Raw genomic sequence first — 11,189 nt, 5'->3', positions numbered from 1 at the left:
TAAAGCATTATTAGTCTGGTTGCCTTGTTCGCTATGCTGAGCACCTCCCTCGAAGGACCCAACAATGGGAACAAGAGTGCTCAGGTTTATCCCGAACACCCCAGCACTCGTGGCATGGGGGCAGAAGCCGAGGACTAGCCATCTCTCAAATTGGATAAACAGCCAAACAGAAGGTAATATTTTAAATTCAAACAAGCGTTGCATAGAGCATATGAAACAAGTTTTCATCATACAGGATCACACGAGCAAAGTTTACTCAAATATTACATCCTTTGAACATTCATCTGCTACAAGACGGGCACCCTTCAGGACACCCTCATAATAAATTTCGGGGGTGCGATGCTCCTTGCCCTGCGGCGGTCCCTCCTTGATCAGCTTCATGGCGTCTAGCTTGGCCCATTGCACCTTCACGCGGGCGAAAGCCCGGCGTGCACCTTCGATGCAGAAGACTGCTTGACGACCTCCAGCCGTGGGCAGGCGTCCACAAGCCGCCTCACCAGGCCGAAGTAGCTGTTCAGAAGGGCGTCGCCAGGCCACGGCCGGACTATAAAGCCCTTCATGGCCTGTTCGGCCGCTTTGTGTAGCTCGACCAGCTGTTTCAGCTGGTCGCTCATAGGCACCGGGTGTTCGGTCCCAGTATACTGAGACCAGAACAACTTCTCCATTGAGCTTCCCTCCTCGGCCTGGTAAAACTGTGCGGCATCCGACACGCTGCGGGGCAAATCTGCGAATGCTCCTGGAGAGCTCCGGATTCGGGTAAGTAATAGGTAATTTACTTTCACATGCTTGCTTTGCATATAGAATGCCTTACCCGTCGCTATTTTCTTCATCGTGTCAATCTCCTAGAGGGCCTTTTGGGCTTCGGCCTTGGCACTTTTTGCGCTCTCGAGGGCCGCGGCAAGCTCAGACTCTTGCGTCTTCGAGTCAAGCTCCAACGCCTCGTGCTTCATCACGACAGCCTAGAGCTCTTGCTACACCTCAACCACCCGAGCCCCTTGCCTTTCCCGCTCGGTGCGCTCCTTGGCCGCTTTACCTTTGGCCTCGGACAGCGCTTGCCTTAGGGTCGCCACTTCGGTCGTGGCCCCTAGCAAATTCATGATGATCCTGTCATTTCGCACTCGCATTCTTTGTATACATATCCATAAACTAGGTATTACTTACCTTTGTTCTCCTCGAGCTGCCTCTTGTCAAGGCCGAGCTCATCCTTGGACACTTTAAGGTCCTGCTTTAGTGCGGCGACCTCCGCAGTCAGTGCGGCAGATGCCAGCAGCGAAGCCTGCATATGCATATTGACATACTTATATTAGACTCCTGCGATGTTGTTTGATCCTCTATTCGGCTTTTCTTTGTGAACACCGAACAGAGCATCGGGGGCTACTGTCTATGCGGTAATATTTTTCCTATATTCTAAACACTTACCTCAAAGCCTGTTAGAAGGCTGGCACAGGCTTCAGTCACTCCACTCTTGGCGGACTGAACCTTCTAGACCACCACACTCATAATAGTACGGTGCTCCTCGTCGATGGAAGCACTGCGAAGCGCTTCCAGTAGATTGTCCAGCGCCTCTGGATGGACAGAGGTCACTGGCACAGGCGCCTCGCCCCTCTTAGAAGGAGGCCGCCTGCCCGAGTCCGGAACCGCTAGAGGTTCCGGCGCGGTGTTCGGCTGAGGGCCGAACTAGGGGCCCTCAGGAGCCTTGTCCCCTCGGCTCCCGGAGTCCGGAAGGTCGCCTTGAGGCACCTCCGGGACTGTCTCCCCTCGACCCGGTGCCTCTTGAGACAACACCTTGGCGTCGTCCGCAGGGCTAGGGGAGGTGGCGGTCGGAAGTGGATCGCTATCCATATCCGACGAGCCCAGGGAGCCGTCCGACGATACATCGATACGGGCTCGCGGCGGCCTGCATAATCATATTCGGCGTTAGGGAAAGCAGTGCGACAAAGTAATGCTATGAGTTATTCTAGTATCCGAATACTTACGACCTCCCCAGGGGCTTGGCCCTGGGCAACCACTCGTCTTCGCCTTCGGCCCACGGTAGTGGAGCTGTCCGGAAGGAGAGTCCTTCCCTTCTTGGACCCTTCGCCCCCCCCCCCAGTTGGGGCGGCCTTCCTTTTCTTGTCTCCCCCACCTGGAGGGGGAGCATCTTCTTCTTCCTCCTCGTCTTCGGGGGAGGAGTGTGCCGTAGAGTCATCAGACGGTGAGTCCGATGACACCTGGCGTCAGGAACTCTTTCGGGTTCCCTTGGCCTTCTTGGTCTTCTCCGGCACCGTATAAGGAGCCAGAGCCAGCATCTTCGCCAGGATAGCGTCTGCTGGGCCTTCGGGCAAAGGAGCCGGACAGTCGATCTGTCCGGCCGTCTCCTGCCAGTCCTGTCAAAGGTATGGGAGCTTAGATCCCGCATAGAGTCAAACTATGGAAAACAAGTATCCTGTGAGAGGTAAAACACCTTACCGCGCTGGCTTGGCACTTCGCGCAGAATCCGCGGTCCTCGGTAGTGGGAGGGGGAACCTCGGCGCTCTTGAACAGCACCTTCCAGGCATCTTTGTGAGTTGTGTCGAAGAGCCTGTTCAGAGTTTGGTGCTGGGCCGGGTCTAACTCCCACAAGTTGAAAGCCCGTTGTTGGCATGGGAGGATCCGGCGGATGAGCATGACCTGGACCATGTTGACAAGTTTGAGCTTCTTGTTCACCATGTTTTGAATACATGTTTGGAGTCCGGTCAGCTCTCCCGAACTACCCCAAGACAGGCCCTTCTCTTTCCAGGAGGTGAGCCTCGTGGGGAAGCCAGATCGAAACTCGGGGGCCACTGCCCATTTAGGGTCGCGCGGCTCGGTGATGTAGAACCACCCCGATTGCCACCCCTTTATGGTCTCCACGAAGGAGCCCTCGAGCCATGTGACGTTGGGCATCTTGCCCACCATGGCGCCTCCGCACTCCACCTGGCGGCCGCTCACTACCTTCGGCTTGATGTTGAAGGTCTTCAGCCATAAGCCGAAGTGGGGCTTGATGCGGAGGAAGGCCTCGCAAACGACGATAAACACCAAGATGTTGAGGATGAAGTTCGGGGCCAGATCGTGGAAATCCAGGCCGTAGTAGAACACGAGCCCCCAGACGAATGGGTGGAGAGGGAATCCCAGTCCGCGGAGGAAGTGGGTAAGGAACACTACCCTCTCATGGGGCCTGGGGGTGGGGATGAGCTGCCCCTCATCTGGGAGCCGGTGCGCGATGTCGTCGGGCAGGTATCCGGCTCTCCTCAGCTTCTTGATGTGTCTCCGGACATGATTGGAGAAGGTCGAGGTGGGAAATGCGTACTTGGGTGCTGGAGCTCGAGTGTGCGAAAGTCGATGAGCAAAGGAGGAAGAAGGCGTGGAGGAAAAGGTGAATCCTTGTCCCTTTATATGGGCGGCCGAAACTATGCGCCCCCACTAGCCTGGTAAAACTCGCTTATCCCCCAAACGCCATAATCGATGGCGCGGTTGAGTTACCCATGCCCGTATTGATGAGAATCCCATGATAAGGGGACACGATCTCTGCTTTGACAAGGCGTGTCAAAAAACTGCCTCGCGTTATGTGCGGGGCTAGTTAAAGGAAACGGTTCGAATAATCACCGGGCCATGACATAATGTCGTGTTGCCAAGACGTGTTAGCAGATTAGATTTGTGGAAGTATTATTCTCTCTATGGTGGTATGTGGAACTTATTTTGCAGGGTCGGACACTATCCTTGTATTCAAATTCTTCCGTGATGTATTCGGAGGAGGACAATACTGCATGCCAGACTCATCGTCATTGAAGCCTGGTTCAGGGGCTACTGAGGGAGTCCTGGATTAGGGGGTCTCCGGACAGCCGGACTATATTCTTTGGTCGGACTGTTAGACTATGAAGATACAAGATTGAAGACTTCGTCTCGTGTCCGGATGGGACTGTACTTGGCATGGAAGGCAAGCTAGGCGATACGGATATGCATATCTTCTCCTTTGTAACCGACCTTGTGTAACCCTAGCCCTCTCCAGTGTCTATATAAACCAGAGGGTTTTAGTCCGTAGGACAACATACAATCATACCATAGGCTAGCTTCTAGGGTGTAGCCTCTCTGATCTCGTGGTAGATCTACTCTTGTACTACCCATATCATCAATATTAATCGAGCAGGACGTAGGGTTTTACCTCCATCAAGAGGGCCCGAACCTGGGTAAAACTTCGTGTCCCCTGCCTCCTGTTACCATCTGCCTAGACACACAGTTCGGGACCCCCTACCTGAGATCCGCCGGTTTTGACACCAACAATACCAATGCAGGTGATGCCATCGAGCTTAAGTGGGATTTCAACGAATACCTTGGCCGTTACTATGTTTCCTTTTCGGATGATCAGTAGTGGTGCCCAGTTGGGACGATCGGGATTTAGCATTTGGGGTTGTCTTATTTTCATTTGGATTCGTCCGTAGTCGGACCTTGTGTGTACTCTGATTGATGTATGAATATTTTGATCATTGTGTGACGTGGCGATTGTAAGCCAAGTATTTACTTCATTGTTCTTTTACATGGGATTGTGTGAAGATGACCCTTCTTGCGACCATATGAAAATGCGGTTATGCCTCTAAGTCATGCCCCGACACATGGGAGATATAGCCGCATCTTGGGTGTTACAGAAAGGTCAATGCACGGTACCGTAGAGGCTAGCAAATTGCGGAAATGTAAGAGTGCTTATAATCCATGGACTCACATTACTCATAAAGAATGCATATACTTATTGCAAAAAATTATTAGCCCTCGAAGCAAAGTACTACTACGCATGCCCCTAGGGGGATAGATTGGTAGGAAAAGACCATCGCTCGTCCCCGACCGCCACTCATAAGGAAGACAATCAATAATAAATCATGCTCCAACTTCATAGCATAACGAGAGACTATACGTGCATGCTTCGGGAATCACAAACCTTAACACCAATATTCTTACTAACCACAACCGTTTACTAGTACCTCCCACATATTCCATCTCTATATCACAAAACTATTGCAAGGAATCAAACATATCATATTCAGTGATCCATAAGTTTTATGTAGGATTTTATGATTAACCATGCAATTGACCAATTCATGTTGACTCTCTAAATAGATCTAAGTGAAGCATGAGAGTTTAATTCTTTATACAAAAGATCATGCTCTAGTAAATATAAGTGAAGCAAGAGAGCATTCTACAAACAACGGTTTTATATGTGAAGAGAAACAGGCAATCCAGATTTCAGATGATATAAGTGAAGCAAATAAAGCCATAATCAAAAGATATAAGTGAAGTGCAATGAGCATTCTATAAATCAACCATGGACTATCTCATACCAGCATGGTTCATAAAAGAAAGATGAAAAGTAAACACAAAAGACGCTCCATGATTTACACATATCACATGAACGAAACAAAGACGGAAACATACCGATACTTGTTGAAGAAAGATGGGATGCCTTCTAGGGCATCCCCAAGCTTAGACGCTTGAGTCTCCTTGAATATTTACTTGGGGTGTCTTGGGCATCCCCAAGCTTGAGCTCTTGCCTCTCCTCCTTCTCCTCATATCGAGACCTCCTCGATCTTTGATCACTTCATCCACACAAAACTCAACAGAAAGCTTGGTAAAATCCGTTAGTATAATAAAGCAAATCACTACTCTAAGTACTATTGCAAGCCAATTCATATTTTGTTATTGCACTGTAGCTACTGTAATATAACTTTTCCATCGCTTATACCACCGATGAAATTTGATAGTTTCATCAAAACGAGCAAAACAATGCATCAAAAATAGAATCTTTCTTAAACAGGACAGTCTGTAGTAATCTGAACATTCACCATACTTCTGTTACTCCAAAAATTCTGAAACAATTAGGAAAAATAAAAATTTTGTATAGAAAGACTGTGCAAAAAGTTTCAGAAGCTTTCAACGTTCCAGTAAAAAAATATAATCGCGCACTACAGCCAAAGTTTCTGTTTCTGCACCGCACATACCAACAAGCAATCTAAACATCCTAAAGGAAAATCTACAGCCAAAGTTCCGTCAGCACGACGGCATGGTGACGGTGATGGTGAAGTGATTCTCGCAAGGCTTCACCTAAGCACCGCAAAACTATGACCGGGGGTGTAAACTGTGAAGGGGGCGCTCCATGATACGTCTCCGTCGTATCTACTTTTCCAAACACGTTTGCCCTTGTTTTGGACTTTAACTTGCATGATTTCAATGGAACTAACCCGGACTGATGCTGTTTTCAGCAGAATTTCCATGGTGTTATTTTTGTGCATAAATAAAAGTTCTTGGAATGACCTGAAAATCAATGGAGATTATTTTTGGAATATATAAAAAATACCGGAAGAAAATCCACGTCAGGGGGCCCACACCCTGTCGCCCCCTGCCTCGTGGGCCCCCTAACGCTCCACCGACCTCAACTCCAACTCCATATATTCGTGTTCGGGGAGAAAAAAATTAGAGAGAAGGATTCATCGCGTTTTACGAGACGGAGCCACCGCCAAGCCCTAATCTCTCTCGGGAGGGCTGATCTGGAGTTTGTTCGGGGCTTCGGAGAGGGGAATCGGTCGCCATCGTCATCATCAACCTTCCTCCATCACCAATTCCATGATGCTCACCGCCATGCGTGACTAATTCCATCGTAGGCTTGCTGGACGGTGATGGGTTGGATGCGATTTATCATGTAATCGAGTTAGTATTGTTAGGGTTTGATCCCTAGTATCCACTATGTTCTGAGATTGATATTGCTATGACTTTGCTATGATTAATGCTTGTCACTAGGGCCCGAGTGCCATGATTTCAGATCTGAACCTATTATGTTTTCATGAATATATGTGAGTTCTTGATCCTATATTGCAAGTCTATAGTCACCTACTATGTGTTATGATCCGGCAACCCCAAAGTGACAATAATCGGGACCACTCCCGGTGATGACCGTAGTTTGAGGAGTTCATGTATTCACTATGTGTTAATGCTTTGGTCTGGTACTCTATTAAAAGGAGGCCTTAATATCCCTTAGTTTCCAATAGGAACCCGCTGCTACGGGAGGGTAGGACAAAAGATGTCATGCAAGTTCTTTTCCATAAGCATGTATGACTATATTCGGAATACATGCCTACATTACATTGATGAATTGGAGCTAGTTCTGTGTCACCCTATGTTATAACTGTTGCATGAATAATCGCATCCGGCATAATTCTCCATCATCGATCCAATGCCTGTGAGCTTTTCATACATTGTTCTTCGCTTATTTACCTTTCCGTTGCTACTATTACAATCACTACAAAACCCAAAAATATTACTTTGCTACTGTTACCACTATTATCATATTACTCTGCTACTAAACACTTTGCTGCAGATATTAAGTTTCCAGGTGTGGTTGAATTGACAACTCAACTGCTAATACTTGAGAATATTCTTTGGCTTCCCTTGTGTCAAATCAATAAATTTGGGTTGAATACTCTACCCTCAAAAACTGTTGCGATCCCCTATACTTGTGGGTTATCAAGACCATTTTCTGGCGCCGTTGCCGGGGAGCATAGCTCTATTCTTTGAGTCACTTGGGATTTATATCTGCTGGTCACTATGAGGAACTTGAAAGATGAAAGAACTAAGATTTTTTTCCTCAACTACGAGGGGAGGTAAGGAACTGCCATCTAGCTCTACACTTGATTCACCTTCTGTTTTGAGTAAGCTTGCGACACCTAAACCTGCTTCTGCTATTAATTCTGATATGTCGCATGTTATTGATGATGACACTTCTACTATGCATGATACTTATGATGAAACTACTTCTATGCTTGATACTACTGTGCCACTTGGTGAATTTCTTGATGAACAACTTGCTAGGGCTAGAGAGAATGAAATTATTGAAACTGATAATATTGATGAAAGTGATGATGAAGATTCTCCCCCTAGATATGAATTGCCTGTTGTGCCTAAGGGTTATGTTATGGATGAAGAAACTGCTAGAGACTTTCTTTCCTGCAATGATAGAAGTGATCTTAAGAAACTATTAGCTAAGCTAAAAGAAATCTCTTAATGCTAGAATGAAATATGATCCTGCTTATGCTACTTCACCTATCTTTATTACTGATAAGGATTATGATTTCTTAGTTGATCCTGATATAATTACTTTGGTTGAATCTGATCCTTTCTATGGCTATGAATCTAAAGCTGTTGTGGCACCTTGATACGTCCATTTCGCATCATGCTTTTATATCGATATTTATCGCATTATGGACTGTTATTTCACTTTATGTCACAATACTTATGGCTATTCTCTCTTATTTTACAAGGTTTACATAAAGAGGGAGAATGCCGGCAGCTGGAATTCTGGGCTGGAAAAGGAGCAAATATTAGAGACCTATTCTGCGCAACTCCAAAAGTCCTAAAACTCCACGGAACGTCTTAAAATAAATAAAGAAAAATCCTCGCCAAAGATGAAGGCCAGGGGGCCCACACCCTGCTCACGAGGGTGGGGGCACGCCCGCCTACCTCGTGGGCCCCCTGGTGGGTCTCCGACGTCCATCTTCTCCTATATGAAGTCTTTCGATGAGAAAAAAATAAGAAGCAACCTTTCGGGACGAGACTCCGCCGCCACGAGGCGGAACCAAACTAGAGCTCCGGCAGGGCTGTTCTGCCGGGAAACTTCCCTCCGGGAGGGGGAAATCATCACCATCGTCATCACCAACGCTCCTCTCATCTCCAAACCCTAGTTCATCTCTTGTATCCAATTCTTGTCTCAATGTCCAGGATTGGTGTTAGTAGGTTGCTAGTAGTGTTGATTACTCCTTGTAGTTGATGCTAGTTGGTTTATTTGGTGGAAGATCATATGTTCAGATCCTATATGCATATTATTACCCCTCTGATTATGAACATGAATATGCTTTGTGAGTAATTACGTTCGTTCCTGAGGACAAGGGAGAAGTCTTGCTATGAGTAGTCAGGTGAATTTGGTATTCGTTTGATATTTTGATAAGATGTATGTTGTCTAGCCTCTAGTGGTGTTATGTGAACGTTGACTACATAACACTTCACCATTATTTGGGCCTAGAGGAAGGCATTGGGAAGTAATAAGTAGATGATGGGTTGCTAGAGTGACAGAAGCTTAAACCCTAGTTTATGCGTTGCTTCGTAAGGGGCTGATTTGGATCCATATGTTTCATGCTATGGTTAGGTTTACCTTAAGACTTTTGTTGTAGTTGCGGATGCTTGCAATAGAGGTTAATCATAAGTGGGATGCTTGTTGAACTAAGAACAACACCCAAGCACCGGTCCACCCACATATCAAACTATCAAAGTATCGAACGCGAATCATATGAACGTGATGAAAACTAGCTTGATGATATTCCCATGTGTCCTCAGGAGCGCTTTTCCTATTATAAGAGTTTGTTCCGGCTTGTCCTTTGCTACAAAAAGGATTGGGCCACCTTGCTGCACTTCATTTACTTTTTTCACTTGTTGCTCGTTACAATTTACCTTATTACAAAACTATCTGTTACCACTTATTTCAGTACTTGTAGAGAATACCTTGCTGAAAACCGCTTATCATTTCCTTCTGCTCCTCGTTGGGTTTGACACTCTTACTTATCGAAAGGACTACGATAGATCCCCTATACTTGTGGGTCATCAAGCCTCTTTTCTGGCGCTGTTGTCTGGGAGTGTAGCGCCTTTGGTAAGTGGAATTTGGTAAGGAAAATTTTATATAGTGTGCTGAAATTTACTGTCACTTGTTACTATGGAAAGTAATTCTCTGAGGGGCTTGTTCGGGGTATCTTCACCCTGTCCAGTAGAGCAAAGAGTTGCTCCTCAACCTACTGAACCTATTAATGAAACTCCTTTTGAATTTCATGTGGCTATGATGGAAAAACTGCTAGCTAATCCTTTTACAGGAGATGGAACAAAACATCCTGATGAGCACTTAATATACGTGGATGAAGTTTGTGGATTATTTAAGCCTGCAGGTATACCCGATGATGTTGCTAAGAAGAAGGTCTTCCCTTTATCTTTGAAGGGAGACGCATTGATATGGTATAGGCTATGTGATGATATGAGATCGTGGGACTATAAAAGATTGAAGCTGGAATTTCATCAAAAGTATTACCCTATGCATCTTGTTCATCGTGATCGAAATTATATATATAATTTCTGGCCTCGCGAAGGAGAAAGCATCGCTCAAGCTTGGGGGAGGCTTAAATCAATGTTATATTCATGCCCCAATCATGAGCTCTAGAGAGAAATAATTATGCAAAGTTTTTATGCTCGGCTTTCTGAAAACAATCGCAACATGCTCAATACTTCTTGCGCTGGCTCTTTTATGATGAAGACTATTGAATTCAGATGGAATTTATTGGATAGAATTAAACGCAACTCTGAAGATTGGGACCTCGATGAAGGTAAGGAGTCAGGTATGACACCTAAGTTTGATTGTGTTAAATCTTTTATGGATACCGATATTTTCAAGTTTAGCACTAAATATGGACTTGATTCTGAGATAGTAGCTTCTTTCTGTGAATCTTTTGCTACTTATGTTGATCTCCCTAAGGAGAAGTGGTTTAAATATCATCCTCCAATAGAAGTAAAAGTAGTTGCACCTATTAAAGTTGAAGAAAAGACTATCACTTATAATGATCCTATTGTTCCTACTTCTTATATTGAGAAACCACCTTTCCTTGTTAGAATAAAGGATCATGCTAAAGCTTCAACTGTTGTTCGTAAAAGCAATATTAGAACTTATACACCTCCTGAGCAAGTTAAAGTAGAACCTAATATTGCTATTGTTAAAGATCTCTTGTCTGATAATATTGATGGGCATGTTATTCAGTTCGAAGGTGAAACTGCTAGAATTGCTAAACCGTGTGATAAAGATAAACATAGACCTGTGGTAGGCGTGCTTGTTATTTCTGTTAAAATAGGAGATCATTGTTATCATGGCTTATGTGATATGGGTGCTAGTGCTAGTGTTATACCTCATGACTTATACAAAGAAATTAAGAATGAAATTGCACCTGTTGAGTTAGAAGATATTGATGTTACTATTAAACTTGCTAATAGAGATACTATTGCACCAATTGGAATTGTTAGAGATGTTGAAGTCTTGTGTGAGAAAACTAAATATCCTGCTGATTTTCTTGTTCTTACTTCTCCACAAGATAGCTTTTGTCCTATTATATTTGGTAGACCCTTCT

The sequence above is a fragment of the Triticum urartu genome, chromosome 6 (genome assembly GCF_003073215.2).
Source record: "Triticum urartu cultivar G1812 chromosome 6, Tu2.1, whole genome shotgun sequence".
NCBI classification, from domain to species: Eukaryota; Viridiplantae; Streptophyta; class Magnoliopsida; order Poales; family Poaceae; genus Triticum; species Triticum urartu.
This window is presented reverse-complemented; position numbering follows the sequence as displayed.